The following is a 19,755-nucleotide window of genomic DNA, read 5'->3' as shown; positions in this document are numbered from 1 at the left end:
TTCTAAAGACCAGCTAAATGTAGCAGTTTAGTTTATTGTAAGATGTTGGCGGATGAGAATGTTTTTTGTGAGGGCAGGTGCACAGTTTTAAAAGTAAATCTCACAAACTGATGTGATGTGTGTATTGGTTTTTGTAAATATGACTTATGATGTATTATCAAGTGTTTGGTTCAACCTGTTCTTGTTTAAAGGAAAGGAAATCACAATAATTGAAATAGAAAATCACAATACTTGTTTAATCAGAATCACAATTTAAATCGAATTGGGACCCAAAAATCATTAGAGAATCGAATCGGCACAAAAGCATATCAGCCCTGCCCTATAAAAACACCCAGTGTAGTATTTCAACTCCCGCTCAGTTTCTGTCTTACTGATACAGTATGTGTCATGTCTTCAACACAAACATTGCTCTCATTGTTTAATGTAGTCAAACAATCTGTCAGTCATCTGTATCACAGTTTGCTAATACCATAACATTTAGCTTGAAAAGGTATATTTGAATCAATCAGGCGTCATACATTATGGGGTCACTGTTATAATATGCAAGCTGCAGATGCATATTTGTCTCAGTGATTCAGCACTACGATTGGCATTCAGTTGAACTCCCTGCAGGATTTCAAGCAATAAATATGGAAATCTGAGCATGAGAGCCAAGCTCTTGTCTAGCTGCTTTTTGCCTATTGCACAGTTTAGTCAAGTATCACTTCAGCATAAACAGACTGATAGCAAACAGTAAGATTTGAAGTTTCTCAACTGGCAACTATTTACTTCAACATGATCCCTCAGAAAACATTTTACACTGCAGAATTAAACATTAAACATTTCTGGCTTTCCTGGGTACCTCTACCAGTTTGTGCAAGTAATTATACTTAAGTACACTTTGCTGATGTGATAATGGGTAGAAGAGATATTGAATCATTTGTGTGCATTAGATTTTGCATGTTAGATTTAGCCTTTTTTTTTTTTTTTTTTAAAGACTTGTATTAAGGGAAAGACCAGCAGAGCCCTGAGCGCTTGGCACAAAAATATCCCTAAAATCCCCTCTCCCACCCTGGGCAGTGACACATGCTGTGACTAACCCTTTTTTCACGATAATGCTGTTCAGATTATTACACAGAGAAGCGTATCCTAATAAATACAGTATGGTAGTAAACATTAAACTGTCATCTGATGAAAATATTACTATTAAGAGCCTGATTATGACAGTTTGTTTCTTCAGCTAATGGGGGTCCTATAGGAAGGTCTCCTGATTTGCAAGGCTACCTGGGAAAGACATCAGCCTTTTCCTGAGAAAAATGTGTTTTTAAACCACAAAAAAAGCAGTTCAACCAAGCTGAAAATGGATGTTTACAAGGCGAAATGATCAGAGTATGTACAAATTTACAGGGGGATTAATGTGTGTTGACTGGACATGAAGGGCGAGTAAAACCATGAAAGTATTACAACAGCCATCAACATTCCCCAAAAAAGTCTGAAGAGTGAAAATATGAATTTTCTACCAAGCAAAACAAACCCTTCATGCAATTTGGAAGTGCAAAAAGCAACATTGGATTGTATGAATTTGGCCAATGTTTATTTTTCTTTTTGACTTCGCTATCTTTAAGATAATTTGGGGGTTTCATGGCCTCATGACTGACAGCTTCTCCACCACACTTTGAATTAGGGACTCATCCTGAGGACCGTTGAACATTTTTGTGGCTTTTTTGTATTTGTGTCAGAGCATGTGTATGTGTGTGTGTGTGTGTATGTGTGTGTGTGTATGTATGTGTGTGTGCTCTGAGCTTCTCGATGGCAGCTGAGGTGAATAAACATACAAACAACAATCTAAATGGGGAAGCAATGTATTACAAGGTTATCATTCTATCATGTTCAGCTGTAAGATGAGGAGATTGCGGTTTAAAGTGGAAATCTTACACTTTAATACTTGTGTTTATTTACAGCTGGCATCATTTCACAGTGAGATAACAGTGTAATAAGTCCTACGGGTTCACATTCATGCCACGGTTACATCTGCCCCTGCTCTTTTGCTTTCTGTCTTTAAAATTCAATCTGCAAATCAAAGGTGGAAGGGCATGAAAGGTGCTGACTGAGAGTGTCAAGGTCTGAGAGAGATTACTGTGTCGGGCGCTGGGGTAAAGCTACTGTAAGTGACATAAAGAGGACGCAAATGACTCGGTGCAAAGCAGGAAGTGTTTAATAGTGCTCATATGAGAAATGTGTAATCCTCTGCACTGGACATCTGTTACACAAATGTATGTGACAAATGCAGTTGATTTAGTTTATTGTAAACAACAGTGAAGAACAGCAGAGCCTGATTAATCTGTAGCATGTTCAACTAAAAATATATTTTGGTGACTTTAAACTCAAAATCCACTTTGGGTTCAGTGATTGCTTTTTAGGATGTGTGCAATGCTTAATCCAGCTACATATATGTTTGTGTGTGTGTGTATGCTGTCTTGTAATTTGAGTATACTAATAATACATTTTATTTATAACGTGCTTTTACAGGTGCTCAAAGACGCTTACAAGTAAAAACATAAAATGAAAAGAACAAACAATATAGAAGGTTAAAACAACATGAAATGAAAAGAGCATACAATGTAGAAGGTTAAAAAGACAAAAAAACAGTTTACAGGTCAAAAACCAGTTTAAAAAGGTGTGTTTTTAAGAGTGATTTGAAGGTATGGGGGTCTGTACAGTCTCTGATGGGTTTGGGGAGTGAATTCCAGAGGGTGGGAGGCGACAGTGGAGAAGGCTCTGTCCCCCCAAGTTCGGTGCTTGGTCCGAGGGGGTATATACTATACTTACTTAATATGGTGACGATGATAGTAATACTATACTTATGTATAGTGTAATATTATAGCACTTAGAATAGTAACATAAGATTTGTTGTCATCTGTCTTTTGAGCCACACTTAAGTTTGATCCTCTGGAGTTGATGGATAACTGAAATTGGTGCATTGTGAATACTAATACATTCTATTCATAGAGCACTTTTCAGGGTACTTAGAGATACTTTACATAAGTTAAAATAATCGAATAAAAAAGCACACCCATATTAATATACAACAATATTAACACACATTAAAAGCACTTCTGTAACAGTGAGGTTTGACTACTGATTTTGAAGGGGCAGGCTATGGAGAAGGCTCTGTCCACTCCAAGTCCAGTGTTTGCTTCTGAGTGATGGAGGCAGAGGGAGTGGAGGCTGCGGGAAGGATTATGATGGTGGGGCAGGTGGGTGAGACGAGGGTCGGTTTATGGAGGGGGGGTTTTGGGAGTATAAATAAATCTAGTTGGTCTAGGTGTCAGATTTTATTTTTATGAGCTTACCTGAATTCATCCAAGATGCTGGAGCAACCATTGTTGGCTAGATTTTTTTATAGTTTTATTTTATAAAGGAAGATGTGGTGTGTATGGGATATAGCTTACGTGATACTATAATATTTGCTTTTAAGTAACACTGGGCAGGGAAGGGAAGGGAGTTTCATATGTGAGATCCATATTCCAGGTCAGTGTTTACTGCACTGCACCTGTTTTTTAAAAGAATTGCCTTGCACCTAAGAAATGTTTAAGTGTGTTGGAAGCACATGAAAACACAGTACAACTCTCATCTGATCATTGTGTACTTGCATCTATGATCAAAGAAATCATGTGTTGATGCAGGCTTGTAGTAAACTAGACAAACACTAGGCTACACCACCATCAAGATCTGATCACTTTTTAGAAGTTTGTGCATAATGATGTAAATGTGTGTGTGTGCCATCTTCTTCTATCGTCCGCGCCTCTTGACATCTTCGGGGATCTTGAAACGTATTAATGAATTTTTTTAAAAGCGAAAGTCTTCTGAGAACACCTGACCACCACGCAGCAGCATGAGCCCGAGAGCTTTATCTGTGATCACTAGCAATTTGAAACTGTATTATCCTGCTCATTATGTGGCTACTTATCAAACATATTAATCATTTCACACAAGATATGGATTTAAATGATTCTATTACAAGCACAAGTAAATTTATGGGCCTCTAGGGGAAAAAGGAGTTCCACAGGTTTAAAACACTAGCGGCTGTCTTCCTTGTTTTATGATTCAATTTCAGATTTTTTTTTTTTCAAAGCTATTTTAGAATTGCTAGAATTTAGAACATAAAAAACATACTAGTCATATCACCACAAATCACCCCAAATACGCCATTAACTAGTCAAGTAAATGCCAAGAATGTGGACTGAGGACATGAGCACAGAGTAACACAGAGGCAGATGTATGTTTCAAAGGTCTTCCTCGAAGCCACATGCGTCACAAGACCCAGGCACGAGGCACAGCACCAAACAATAAACTCTATTGCTAAATTAGCAGGTTACAATAAAACGCTGAACATCTATCACCAAGTGAAGGAATGAACAGAGGAACTTAAGTAGATTGAAAAAAAAACAGATGATAAAGAACAGCCTTTAAATACATGCACAAGCATAACTCCACACAAACTAAGCTGAAAGTGAAGTTTCATGAGTTAACTTGCTAACTTTGAGGTAATCTCAGGTTTTGGTTTCATGTCACATTGAAGCTGACCTACTTTTACTTCAACTGAGGTGCATTAACCATTGTAACATGTGCTGCATCTCAAGTTCAGAGCAGAGATCCAAATATCTAATTACCTAACTAATCAGCTCTTAGAAAAACTGAGGATGGAGAGGACTGCGTTCACATTAAAGAGACAAGAGGCCTAGAGCACTGGGCACCCGTAAAACCCACTGTTCACTTTGCTTTCCATGATCATTTATCAGGGGTGTAATAAATGTCAGATGAACAGGCCCGTTCTTACCATAAAACATGCCTTTAACAAATGCAGATAGTTGACTACAGCCTGTTATAATTACAGTTTTCTCAACAGTGATTAGTGCACAGTACAGTAGCTGCTGTGTCGCTATCACTGTGCACCATGAGGAGACTATATGGATGGAAATAGAGGAACTTTTTATAGACAGCTTGTAGAAGATTGTGTTTGTCCCTGCAGTGCCATAATGACGGGTGCTTATGTTTCTAGTGTTTTTCCTTTTTATGACTGTTGTTCTGTCTTTTATTGTTATTTACTGTGAAGCCCTTTGTGTGACGTCTATAAGGCTGCTCAATTAATCGAAATTTGATCGTGATTGCGATTTAGGGGCCAAACGATTTCACAACTAATAAAATCGAGGGGAAATTATTTTTAATAAATAAAATATTAATAACAATAACAAAGGTTTTATTTTGAAAAGCTTATACCGGAAGCCACCGCAGCATCGTTAGCATAGAGGCTGAAAGACACGGTGAAATGTTTTAACTGTAAATAAAAGTTTAAAGTTTCCAGCCTGCGTCAGACGATGCTGAGTTTACTGACTAATTATTAAAAACCAGGAAGTGTTGTGTGAACTATCGTCATGGTAACCAGCTCAGCTCTAATATCTCTGCACATGTTCTGCTGTGTGTTGCGTTAAGCGGCAAATAAAAGGCTGCTGCTGGGAGAGAAAATTAATTAAGATGAATGTCCAATAAATGCAGCATGTTTCTAAAGTTAAAAAAAAAATCGTTTTAATAATTGTGATTTCAATTTTGACCCAAATAATCGTGATTATGATTTTTTTTTCATAATCGAGCAGCCCTAGTGACGTCTGCTTTTAAAAAGTTGCTATACTTATCTACTTACTCACCAATAAAGGTGTAGCCTAACCAACAGTTGAGGAGGAATGCTCAGTGAAATAACTATTGATCTTCCAGTGGAAATGATGCTGTTCCAACAACTATAGAAATGATATGATTAAGTTGGGTTTTGAGAAAAAAGACATTAAAAGAAACAGCATCAGTGGTGCAGTAGCAGACAGCAGACAGTTACTGGTGAAATACTGCAGACAGAGAGAATGTGTGGCCTAAATAAAAAAAAGGCCTGAAAGCTCTCCATGTTTTGTTCAGTACTGGACAACCTGCATCACATATTGATGTTACCATTTAGCTTTTTATAACCTTAGAGTCAGGAGAATTGAATATTTTTTTTAAAGGAATCACTAACTAACCAAAACAGGGAATATAATAGTACTATATAATATTACTGCATTGGATTATTGCCCAGATATGATATTTTACTACAGAGGACAATATAAATGCATGGTCCCCTTTAAGACAATATTCAAAGTGCTACACAGATGGAATTTATAGTTCTCTTATTCATACAAGGACAGCAGAATCTTAATACTTTAAGTACTTACTGCTTATTTTCTGAGCTGAAATTCTTAATTGATATTCAGTTTTGGTCATCAGACTGTCAGTTGTCGTCTCCACTGTTCTGCTGACTGTCTTACTGTCTTGTCTTGTTTTCCTGTCTTATTTATTTCTCTTCTCTTCGCATCTCCTGCTTGACGTTTTTCGTCCTTAATCTTGACTGTATTTGACACATCTGTGCTTTGTTGTCCCATGTACGTTTTTTTTTCTCCGCCTTTTTGCTTTTTTTTACTGTTCTGTGCAGTCTGTTGCTATTCCACTTCATGTTTCTTGACTAGCAATGGCAATTTTTCTAGTTTTATGGATGGAATGTTAGGTATTTTGTAACATCCGGCTGCAGATAAATGAAAAGATGTGCCATTTAGGACTGAGGAAATTTCCACTCATTTGCATTTTTATTGTCCATTAATGATAAACAAGCTCAGGAATAAATCTAATAAATGGTATCTAATGGTGGAATTCTCCATTAGTAGACATATATTTTATTACAATAAGGATAGTAGCACAAATGATTCTCCTGGCAGTGTGTCCTTATAAGCTCTGTGTGCTGTTTGTAAATGACTAGGAGATGAAACTACTTCAACCTCCAACCAATCAGAAGGCTAAATCATGTTCAAATAGACTACATATGTTGTATGCAATAATATTGATAACCCTTTCTGTCTGTCTTTCATTCTTTCTTTTTCTTTCTTTCTTTCTTTCTTTCTTTCTTTCTTTCTTTCTTTCTTTCTTTCTTTCTTTCTTTCTTTCTTTCTTTCTTTCTTTCTTTCTTTCTTTCTTTCTTTCTTTCTTTCTTTCTTTCTTTCTCTCCTTTTCCAATAGTCCACAATATATAATATACTATAGGTGTTGTATGCAATAATATTGATAACCCTTTCTTTCTTTCTTTCTTTCTTTCTTTCTTTCTTTCTTTCTTTCTTTCTTTCTTTCTTTCTTTCTTTCTTTCTTTCTTTCTTTCTTTCTTTCTTTCTTTCTTTCTTTCTTTCTTTCTTTCTTTCTTTCTTTCTCTCCTTTTTCAATAGTCCACAATATCTAATATACTATAGGTGTTGTATGCAATAATATTGATAACCCTTTCTTTCTTTCTTTCTTTCTTTCTTTCTTTCTTTCTTTCTTTCTTTCTGTCTGTCTGTCTGTCTGTCTGTCTGTCTGTCTGTCTGTCTGTCTGTCTGTCTGTCTGTCTGTCTGTCTGTCTGTCTGTCTGTCTGTCTGTCTGTCTGTCTGTCTGTCTGTCTGTCTGTCTGTCTGTCTTTCGTTCTCTCCTTTTTCAATAGTCCACAATATCTAATATACTATAGGTGTTGTATGCAATAATATTGATAACCTTTTCTGTCTGTCTTTCTTTCTTTCTTTCTTTCTTTCTTTCTTTCTTTCTTTCTTTCTTTCTTTCTTTCTTTCTTTCTTTCTTTCTTTCTCTCCTTTTTCAATAGTCCACAATATCTAATATACTATAGGTGTTGTACGCAATAATATTGATAACCCTTTCTTTCTTTCTTTCTTTCTTTCTTTCTTTCTTTCTTTCTCTCCTTTTCCAATAGTCCACAATATATAATATACTATAGGTGTTGTATGCAATAATATTGATAACCCTTTCTTTCTTTCTTTCTTTCTTTCTTTCTTTCTTTCTTTCTTTCTTTCTTTCTTTCTTTCTTTCTTTCTTTCTTTCTTTCTTTCTTTCTTTCTTTCTTTCTTTCTTTCTTTCTTTCTCTGTCTGTCTGTCTGTCTGTCTGTCTGTCTGTCTGTCTGTCTGTCTGTCTGTCTGTCTGTCTGTCTGTCTGTCTTTCTTTCGTTCTCTCCTTTTTCAATAGTCCACAATATCTAATATACTATAGGTGTTGTATGCAATAATATTGATAACCTTTTCTGTCTGTCTTTCTTTCTTTCTTTCTTTCTTTCTTTCTTTCTTTCTTTCTTTCTTTCTCTCCTTTTTCAATAGTCCACAATATCTAATATACTATAGGTGTTGTACGCAATAATATTGATAACCCTTTCTTTCTTTCTTTCTTTCTTTCTTTCTTTCTTTCTTTCTTTCTTTCTTTCTTTCTTTCTTTCTTTCTTTCTTTCTTTCTTTCTTTCTTTCTTTCTTTCTTTCTTTCTTTCTTTCTTTCTCTCCTTTTTCAATAGTCCACAATATCTAATATACTATAGGTGTTGTACGCAATAATATTGATAACCCTTTCTTTCTTTCTTTCTTTCTTTCTTTCTTTCTTTCTTTCTCTCCTTTTTCAATAGTCCACAATATCTAATATACTATAGGTGTTGTATGCAATAATATTGATAACCCTTTCTTTCTGTCTTTCTTTCTTTCTTTCTTTCTTTCTTTCTTTCTTTCTTTTTCTTTCTCTCCTTTTTCAATAGTCCACAATATCTAATATACTATAGGTGTTGTATGCAATAATATTGATAACCCTTTCTTTCTTTCTTTCTTTCTTTCTTTCTTTTTCTTTCTCTCCTTTTTCAATAGTCCACAATATCTAATATACTATAGGTGTTGTATGCAATAATATTGATAACCCTTTCTTTCTTTCTTTCTTTCTTTCTTTCTGTCTTTCTGTCTTTCTTTCTTTCTTTCTTTCTTTCTTTCTCTCCTTTTTCAATAGTCCACAATATCTAATATACTATAGGTGTTGTATGCAATAATATTGATAACCCTTCAATAGTTCAATGTTCAATATTCTTGTTCAACTATGGGAGATAGGGATGTGGATGGTGAAATAATTAGATTTGCCCTTCTTTTCCCTAACTTACCACATGTGGGCAAATGAATTTGAATCAACATTACATAATAATAACTCTAGATATTTAGTAGTTTTGATACATAACATTTCAAACCTGTTTGGAAAAATATTTTGGGGCAGTGAGTGAAGAGCTAATTTGCTTGCATTCTGACACTGTGATGCTCACACTGACACCTAAGGCATAGATATTAGTCTCTGGCATGCCTTTGAACTAACCCATCCAGTCGCCTCAGGCACAACATTCATCTGTTTGTGACTGAGCTGACACTCCATGAGAGAAAAATGGTCCCTATGAGTATGAATGACTCTTCTGTACCCACCTGTAAAACTTATGCCCCAACACAACCTCAACATGGGGTATTACAGTCCAAGCCCCCTCTCTTGCACTAGTGTTGTGTATGTGGTGTTGATGACTGTCAATAACTCATAGGGGAGATGGGGATCCTGTTCAGATTTGGACCACGTTGTGAGTCATGGTCAGCACCTGAAACCTCCCAACTATTACCTCCTATGCTTAACCCTTACTGTTCATACTCTGACTCATAATTAGTTTCTACACCAATTCACATTCATACATTCCCCATCAGTCATTAATTCAACTTTGATTAATTTTATGGGGAAAAAAATAAATTCACAATCACTATTTTATGGTCTAGTAGAACATTTTGTAGAATATGATAAATACAACAAGTTTGAATGCTGATTTTTTTTAATAAGTTTAGGTCAAACTTGTATTAATGTGTATAAATAAGAATGCACAAAATGTTTTAAAAGATGCATTTTGTCCATTTTTGTATGCTGTGGGTCGCATTAAGACAAGTCCGGCTAAAAGAAATGTGAATAGGGTGTCTTTACTTCTATGATGGATTTTCTTTTCAAAAGAGAATTTTTTACTCTGTGATTGTTGAATGTCAACTCTAGCATTGTTTGTCTGTTTAAACCTCAAGAGCAGTACTGTTATTTTATTCAATACATATTTTAGTTTGATGTATAAAGAGCTTGATTTCATCTCCCTATAATGCTGCAGGAAATGTAAAAGACTGCTATTCAGATTCATAAGATTCATAAGAAAAGCCTGTTTCTCTTTCTGTTTAACTTGACTTAAACAGGACATTTAAAAACATGGAGTACTGCACAACAGATGAGAAAAAAAATCCAAATCTAAATACATAAATGAATAAAACACATAACAGACTGACACAATGACAATATAGAGGAGTGACACTGAAATGACAAAACACTGATGATACAGTATTGATCTCAATTGGATTTAAAGGCCAAGGAGAAGAGATGGCTTTTCAACCAAGATTTTAAAATGTCAACGGAGGGAGCAGACTTATGTAGAGGGCTAAACTGTTTCATATTATCATGTGGCCATTCAAATCCTTCGCAGCCATATCATTTAGACTTTTATCCCTCAAACGAGTATTTTCATAAACGCACTGCACATCCCAGAAGCTATCATTTTAGACAACTTTACATAGAAAAAGATTTTTAACATTCTTTATAGAGTAGAAGTAACCTAAGAACAGATGACTGCAGTAAATGAGTGATTTGTATTATATTGAATTGACTCTGGATTGAATCACTGGTCAAAGCCAAATGAAAATCAGCACCTGTTGTAGTCATTTTGAATGCAAAAAGGGAACCACACTGCATATAATCACACAGTCTATTCTATGTCAAGTGTAGGCTACAGATACGGTCAAAAGTGAAAGCCCTCTTTTACATAATTGTGGTGTTACCCAAGCCCAAATTATCACCCACATGCTGATGTGTAAATGCCTTTGTGTTCCCTTCACTTTGCCTTGAGTTTCTGTCAGTGGCTCTGTATTTAGACTCATTAGTAGTATTAAATGGTGGTTGAAGAGTTATTAATGCTTCTGTAGAGCTGAAACAATTAGTCGATTCATTGATTAGTTGATCCACTGATAATTAATCTTCAAAAATGTTAATAATTGATTAAACACTGCATCCAGTCTCAAATACTTGAATACTTTCTGGTTTTTCTTTAGCTGTTTATGATAGTGAATGGAATATCTTGAGATTGTGAAGTGTTAGGTGAAGGCTAGAAGAATAACAACTACAAACTTCACCCCTGAAAAATATATATTATGTAGCTTATTTGGCCTCTAACTAAACTATTCAACAAGAGGAGACATTGGATTTGCCTCCTTTTCATTCATTTATTATATCCAACCTGCAAAGTCTTCTCTATACTCTAAAGAGCATTTTATCTTGATTTAAAAGGAGGATCCTTGGAAACGTGATAACTGTGTAAGAATTCCCCCATAGGACCAGTTTATAGCAGCAGAAAGATGTATTCCTTTATTTGGATGAAATTGTTGTTGTTTTGTTTTTTGTGAAATATGAAAAAAAACAAATCTCCGTTTTGATGAGCTGTCAAAGAAGGCAGAGCAGGAGGGCAGAGTTAGAAGGCATATTTCCTCCGCTCCTTTTCATGTATGATGCGTGTGCCCTTGGTTACCTAGTAACTCTCCTCTCCATCTCCAATCGGCGCTCCCAACATCCAGGGCCGGGATCGCGCCGCGCGCTCTCGCGAAGCTCGCGTTGAGCCTAAGAGTGAAGGCAAAAGCATCAAAATGCACCAGGACTATAGGAGGAGCGCTTCCCGCTGAAAAAAAACCTCAACTAAACACGGGAGAAATCCATTAAAAAGGACATCGGAGTGAGGATAATGAGAGCCTTTACATCTTCACAGGAAGGTCATTCCCGAAAAACATAAGCAGCGCACAGACTATACGGATATTTGGAGTATACGTACCCGACTGCAAGTGAAGACCCTGAAACAGTGAAACATTTCCGCGGCTTTTTATTTTTCAGAAAGCAAGGCATGGGGGGATTTACATCTCGGCAAGGCAGGTGAGTCATTTCATGGTACTTGATGAGCAGCTAAGGAATAAAAATAATCTTAAGGCTGCTTGGTGAGTGACTTAAAAGGATGCAGGATAATTTGGCACATCGGGCTACTTGGATTAAAATTACATGACTTGCATTTCTATTTTTTTTTTCTGGGGGAAAAAAAGAAAGTGTCAGGCTGTTTTTTGCAATGCAACCTCGACGCAGCGCTGTAAACCGGCACTAAAGCACGTATAGACAGGCTACTTCCAAAAAAACGCATTTGGATTTTGTGACTTGAACGGACTACCCGGAGTCTTTATGAGAGGCAGGGATATAACTGCGCCTCGTGCCCCCCCCCCACACACACACACACACACTGGCACATGTAACATGCTCTAGCACCCTGAGCTGCACACGTCAATGCAGAAAATAAACGTGTGTGATAATTGTTCAGAGCACTTGTTACTTGGCCATAAAGACATCTTGTGTGCGTGATGGAGCAGTGACGCGCAAGCTCTCTCTCACCCCCCCCCTCCAGCAGAAATGAAATAGCCAGGTGACCCGCTGGAGGGAAGGGGGGGGAACGGAAAATAGCAACAACAACAAAAAAAAAGCTACAAAGATGAAATGAAACGAAAAATTCAAATCGCGCAGGATGACATCAGATCTAACATTTTATAAGGCGAGTGGGATCTGGCACTAGTTTGTGGTAAATGCACATAAGGAATAATCTGCCACAGGCGTATGTGGGGAACCCCAAATGTCCAAATCTTATTTATTTTTTTAAAATTATGCATATGAATTGACTTTCATTAAAGTTCATTGGCGAATATATCTACTCAAGTTAAATGACTAGGAGGTCCAAAGAGAGATCGGTGTCATTTTGAGTGACAGCCACTTGAACACGGATTATTTTATTAATGTGATGCATATAGGTACTATTGTCATGCCTACATATCTCTGACATGCTCTCTGATAGTAGCATTGAAATCTCCCTCTCTTCATATATCAAAGGCATTGATCTTTAAGACTTGTCCCATGAGTCTGCTAATTTTTTCCTTTTTTTTTTGTTTCCTTCTTCTTCTTTTTTTTTTTTTTTTTGTAGTAAGCAGCCTCTCATCTTAGTTAATCCACCACAAGAACAGATTGCATATGTAAGGAGAGGTGCTTGTTCTAAAGCACCATAATGATCCCTGCAGGCCTCATATGTCTACTTTCTCACATGCTGAAATTCCCGGACACATGGTGCAAGCTTACAGAGATAAATAGTCTCATTGTAGTCAATGAGTAGACAGAGTAATGAACTGTGAGAGGTGAATTCCTTAAAAGGGAAGAAGGCACTGAAAATGTCAAGCAAGAGTTGTCATGGTGATTGGTTGAATAAGCAATGTGTCCCTGAAACATAAGCATTTAGGAAGTGATCCAGCCTTTTATTTGGCATGCATACCACGTTGTTGATGAAAGAAGCCCTTAATGGATAATAATAACACAGACATAGAATTCTTAGTTCTTGTTGGATGCCTTTAAAAAACCAACCTATGAAATTTGATTAGGACTCTTTGGATTTCTGTTTCGATTTGGAGGCAAATTGTGCTCATTTATATTAAATGTGTGTCTTCAATATCGTGTGGAGGATTATGCATTCTGCTGTTGCTGCTGCTGCTTGTGAATTCTCTCTCTGGCCCTTCGGTGTTTGTATTCCAGTCCAGCAAAATGTGCTATTTTTCAAGTTCCCTGCTGTTTTACTATCCATTATTCACTCTTTTGCTGAATTATTCGGCGCTGTGCTCGAGCTGTGTGTAGTAATCGTGGCAGCTTCATTTCCACGACAAAAAAATTGAAGCTTTTGGGGTTTTTAGATGTTTGTAAGCGTAATTACCTAGAACAGTTCTCACAGAACGTGCTCAATAGATTGGACTGGCGGGGCATGGCCATTCAGAAGTGGTCAACATGTGATCACTCACACATATACACTTTAAGCAGTGTTTCATAGTGCAGCATTGAGTCTGTTGTTTACCCCGATTCTGAGGACTGCTCAAGGAAAGCTCCATGAGACTCTGCTGTCTGCTGCAAAGGTCAGCAAGGCTTCGTCCTGACCTAATGTGAATACACCTGAGTCCATCTTGGCCTGACTTAACATGGATGAGCCACTCATTGGTATCTGGCCCAAGAGGCCTCTTGTTCTTTAGCCTTCAGTTTCTCTTTCAGCGTGCTCTCGTTATTGCTCTCACATCCGGACGCCTGGACCAAGGTGTGTGCTCCTCCGTGTGTATGCAGAGGTGTGTTGTTACACATATGACAGAGGCTGTGGAAGGTTATTTGTATTTTCTAATATTCTTCATTGTGTTTGACGTGTTGTCTTGAAGCAGCAGGAAGCAGTAGCTGAATATTTTCCCAAATGGATACCTCTGACCTTCTGAAAATACGTCCTCTCGCTATCCTACACTCGAGGAAAAAAGCCTGTCATTGTTCTAGCAGGATTTTCACAACTTTGCAATGTCATGCACGCATAAAGAAAAAAGGTAATTGTGAAGTATTTGCATTTAATGCAGATTAGTTTTCATTAAATTACCAAGCAAACAGCAAGCTACCAAATTGGCCTTGATGGCTGATGCTTCTTAAGAGTCAGTGTAGAAACATCTCCCCAAACTCACATCATCACTGTTGGCACTAGTGAAGAGAATCATTCAGTTACTTAAAATGTAAAAGATTTAAAGAAAGTTAAGGGATTTTAATTTCCCTTAACAATAACAATGATGCATTAGAGGCAAAAAAACAGCAAAATCTTTTCAACTCAAATCAAACTGTGCATGATGACTGAGCTCCATAATCCATTCACAGACATAGATGTACAGTGACTAATGAAGGAGGATAAACTTGTCGCTTCATATTTTCTCACGAGGATGCGCTTTCATCATCATTAAATCACACCTTTTGTGACAGAATTACCACAAAAATACCCTGATTGTTTAAAAAAAAAAAGATATTTCTAGAAATGAGCCACAATTCGCTTAGATAGGTTTGTGTCACAGTCGTTTTTAATAATGGATAAGACAAATCAGTGAGAAGATGAAAGAGGCTTTGTTTGACTAACAAAATGCTTTTGGCCTTAGGCACAAAGATGCGCCTCAAGTCTAATGCACATAACATATTTAACAGAGATTTTACATTGCTGATGGCCCAAAAACATCACATCTCCCCTAACTAACAGGTTTCCCTGCCAAAGACCAATGTCTGCTTAGTAAACAAGATGCTTTTGGACATCGGCATTCTAACTACAAAGCAGATGTCACACAGTATGTCTCCACTCGCTGTCTGCCAGAAGTTATCTATTTATTATTTATCTATTAATTAGATGGTTTACACTCAATAACACACGGACCACGGAGGAAGCCTACTGAGTTCAAATCAGAGATACGACTTGATATGCAGCAGCAGCAGCGAGGAGCTATTTTTGATTGTTTTTCCTTTTCTTAAAGAAGACTTTTTAAAAATGCATCACATGGAGAGACACAGCAAGAGGTAGGGATGGGATTTTGGGGGGCGGGAGGGGGGCTGTCATGATAGGGGAGAGAGGGTTCTCAGATTCAAAGCTGTAATTTAGACTTACATAAGATTAGACCGGGATGGAGTTCAGTTCGTTCATTCATGTGGAACATGCCAACGACATGAATGACCTTTTTTTTTTTTTTTTTTTTCCAAGTCTGGCGTACAGAAATCAATCCACTGAAGCAGAGTATGCAAGTTTGTTTACATTCCAATGATTTTATTTTGTGAGACTGTCGCAGTCATTTGATTTGCATACTGCAATGCTTTCCACTTTTACTTTTAAGACAACTAACTAACTCAAATTTATGTCTACATTTCTGCACTTTCTCTCCTCTAAAAGTCCACATCTGGAGCTTACTGGCTCATTTAAATTTTCAAATCTTAAGTCTAAAATGAACACACAAAAAAAAATCAGTAATTCTATGCTCATGTTGTGGCTGACAGAGGTGAAGTCCTGCCTGTTTGTTTCCAAAAAGTTCACCTTAATCCGCATGATTCAAATTGCATTTTATTCCGCTTAATCCACCCTGAGAATATACAGACAAGTGATGTGGAATCAACACTTTTAAATCCTGGGGATGAACGTTACTGTCCAGGTAAAGTTGATGTGGCAGAGTGTGCCTTTCCCCTGTCAATTCACCAGCTTCTTATCCAACTAAGCAATCGCTAAGCCCCTTTCTCTCCTCATTTTCTTAACATGGAGTGAGTATTGTGTGGGTCTGGCAGGACACAGAGGCGAGGGCCCGTCTAATTCATGGGGTAAATTAGTGGAGATAAGGCCTGAGTCAGTACCTCCAGCCTACCATAGATCCCCTGGGGCAGGCTCTTAAGGAGCTTAGTAAAAGCCTGTCGTATGAAGACATGACATGGAGCTGGCTAAATGGGCTACGTTGGAGTGTCTTCCATCAACCTAATATTCATATATGGGTCACTGTCGTTCAGGCTTTAATCCCATTCAATTTATTCATTCTCGGTTATTAATTCAGAGTTTTAGGAAAAGGCAGCACTATGTGTAAGAAAGGTGAAAGAGGGTGTATTAGCAAGACTCTAATGCAGCTGCACACCAAACTGACAAAACACTTAGGCCCACTCATAAGACCATGTTGTGTAAGACTGTGAGTCTGTGCCACCAAATCAATAATGAATGCTGGTTTACCCAGAACTCCTCCAGAGTCACTGGGTCACATACACTGGGGAAACAATTAGAGGCTTCCTTTCGCTTCACGGTACCACAGCTTTTTTCTTTTTTCTTTTCTTTTCTTTTTTTTTTTATAGCTACACGCATTTGCCTTAATTTTCCTCTGGGGTCCAGCAGCATGTCTGCGCTGCTGTTGAGAAATTACAGATACCGGCCGCAAAGTCTTTTTCCTGCAAGAACTACAAAAGGCCACGTCAGGTCCCTGTGATATATGTGGAGTCATGTGAAGTGGAAAGCATGGTGACTGATAGGACACCAGTCTTGCGGGTGTGTGTTAACCTCATAATGCTGACAGATTACAGATTTAAATATTTTAAATCTTACAGAGCACATGCTGCTGGTGATGAAGAGAGTGGAAATGACTGCAGTAATGCAAGAGATTAATTGAGATCTTTCCTCACTCTCCCACACACACACACACACACACACACACACACACACACACACGCAAACTCTCCACTGTCACTGGTGGGACTGTCATATACTCATAGACCCCTGAGTCACAACTTTATCGTCTTCTTTTCACTCTAATTTAGCTTGTTTCGTCTCCACACAAACACACACATCTGATACACTGGAAAACAAATATTGAAGTTTTTTTTTTTAATTATTATTATACTTTATCTTTATCCAAATCAGTGATGACAATGAGTCAAGCATCACTGTCATGCTGCTCCATCTCTCTGTCTCTCTTAAGGCATGTGGTAAATAATGTAGAGGTGTTTTCTGTTTTCAGGCAGACTGAGCACCACACACTCTCTACCTGTGATTGTGACCGCACACAGAGAAGGCACAAGGGCTTAGCTAGAGCTCTAGCAGCCAGAGACCTTGCCTGTTTAGCTTGTATTATTCATTTCACTATTTTGGCCACTGAGGAACCTGATGAACATATAAAATATTATGTGTGTCATAAACCTGAAGCACCAGAGTGTGATGGCTCAGTTGTTGTTGCTTCTCAGCAAAAGGGCCCTCGGTGTGTTCCTGTATTCTACTGACATTCACAGGCTTTTTGTGCTCATGGCTGCAGCCAGGATTTTATGAGTACTGGGGTCAAGAGTTCAAAATCCCTCACATACATTTGACTATAGTCCCTCAAAATAAGAAATAATTCCCCCCTCAAAATATCTGCTCTGCCACATTTGTTGTATTTTTACTTTTTCAGTACAAGACCTAAAAGCTCACCATGTGTCATTTTTTTGTGTAATTCCTCATATTCCTCAATCCCAAATTCCCCCAAACGACACTGAGTATGTGTCCTAGGTGTCTTCAGTGGTCGCTACCTTTCCATCTTTACTCACATTTCCTCCCACATTACACACACATGCAAATCAGGTAGACTGGAGACTCTGAATGCCTCCAGGTATGAATTGAGTGAGTGGATGTCTGTGTTATATGTTAGCCCTTTCATTGGTGTCCAGTGTGTCCTGTTGTGGTTGTAGTCTGTCACTAACCTGAATAAGAAGGGATCAGCAAACCAAATCTGATAGTATTATGTTTTACAATGTGGATGCTTTTTAAATGTAACTTAATGACATTGTAAACCCTCTACCTTAATAGAATACCCGCTTTGGGATTGGTTTATTTTGGTGCTTACATGTAGACCTGCTTTTCACTGTAGTCTATTTATATCTCTTGCCAGCTTGGCAATGCTTCCTGATAGCCTTTGAGGACAGAGAAATTCCTCCATCAAACTCAAGGCCCATCTGTGCCCATATTCCTCCCAAAAGGAGCCATCCTCCACAATTATAGCTTTCTTCCAATGATACCATCATCATGCCATCATTTAGTGAAAGAACAGGCTCCAGGAAATTGACTTGATATTAATCTGATAAAATTACCAAGAAAGGAAATTAGACTGGGAAATTTTCTGGCGTTGATTGTGTCTTAAATGCAAGATGCACACTTTGCCTTGCTGTCTGGGTTTTAATAATCAAACATTTAGCTTATTGAAAATATTCTGTAACATGTCAGGCTCTAAAAAAAAACCCCCATGTAACACCGAGTTTATTTCACCTAATGTGTTCTCTTTGACTTGCTGCAGCTCATTACATTGATACGGATCCAGATTCACCTGAAAATCTGGGTCATTACAGAAATAGCCTTGTGGCTGACTCTCCCAAGATGGCAGCTCTGATGAATTGGTGGCTGTAGGTCACTATGACAATGGTTAGAGTGAAAAAGTGAGGGGAAGGGCTCTGGATTTTGACAGTTTGTTGAGTGTCTTGTTGACTTGAAAAGTTCTGTTTTTGAGGAGTTTAGCGATGTGGGCGAAAAACATAAGACTAAAGGCATCCTCTAGGCACTTTTCTGATCCTTTAAGTAGCACAGATTTGAGGGTTTTGCTGTAACTGCCCAGATGATATGCTCCAAAATCCATAATCGCATATGATTTGTAGAATGTGCTGTACCTACTGTATGTGGGACGCTATTTGAACCTCGAATATTAATACACTGTGAGACATTTGAACAAATCTTGATGTTTGTCTTGTCCTGTGAAAACCTGGAAACTGACACGTGTATTAAATCTCTCATGGGACTACCAACCACCAACCGGAAAGGCAGAATTGTGACAAGAGACTGCAGTAGTTGTAGTATGGTGTCATAGGTGCTTTTTTTTTTTTTTTTTTGGCCTGCATCCACAGTGAATTTCAACCGATTTTAAGTACAGGTGTTGAATGACATAATAGTAGTGGGCAGTTCAGTCCTGAAGCTGAAGAGTGAAATGATACTGTTGGATAGAAATGGTTCGGTGAGAGTAGCAGGAATGGAGAGGGGATCAGAGAGGATAAGAGCAAGGACAGAAGGAAGAGGTGAGATTGAAACGAAACAAGAGGAAAATGGTTAGGTTGGAGAAAGGTAAGCCTGGATAAGCCTTTTGACAAGTGAGCTGTGGGCTGGAGAAAGCCAGTCAAACAAAAATCTGCCATGTTTGTTTTATTTATGCTGTGGACAACTATAGCTTTTACTACCTTTTTTTTCTTTTTCTTTTTTTTTGATATTGTTATTGTTGTTTATTTACAGCAATACACAAACAACAAGCAGAATACAAATGCTACTGAATTGTATCCTGGAGTTTATCCTACGTCCCCCCCCCCCCCCCCCCCCCCATCTTTCATGTGAAGATTTTTGATTGAGCCAGATTCGCCTGCCATGTTGAAA

Source organism: Scomber japonicus, chromosome 8, assembly GCF_027409825.1.
Source record: "Scomber japonicus isolate fScoJap1 chromosome 8, fScoJap1.pri, whole genome shotgun sequence".
Classification (NCBI taxonomy): Eukaryota; Metazoa; Chordata; class Actinopteri; order Scombriformes; family Scombridae; genus Scomber; species Scomber japonicus.
Note: the sequence above shows the minus strand (reverse complement) of the source record.